Raw genomic sequence first — 261 nt, forward strand, 5'->3', positions numbered from 1 at the left:
GTGGCTGCACCAGCTTGCATTCCCACCAACAGTGTAGGAGGGTTCCCCTTTCTCCGCATCCTCGCCAATATCTGTCATTTCCTGACTTGTTAATTTTAGCCATTCTGACTGGTGTGAGGTGGTATCTCATTGAGGTTTTGATTTGGATTTCCCTGATGCCAAGCGATGTTGAGCACTTTTTCATGTGTCTGTTGGCCATTTGGATGTCTTCTTTGGAAAAATGTCTGTTCATGTCTTCTGCCCATTTCTTGATTGGATTCT

Source organism: Leptonychotes weddellii, chromosome X (genome assembly GCF_054177405.1).
Source record: "Leptonychotes weddellii isolate Sample4059 chromosome X, ASM5417740v2, whole genome shotgun sequence".
Lineage (NCBI taxonomy): Eukaryota > Metazoa > Chordata > Mammalia > Carnivora > Phocidae > Leptonychotes > Leptonychotes weddellii.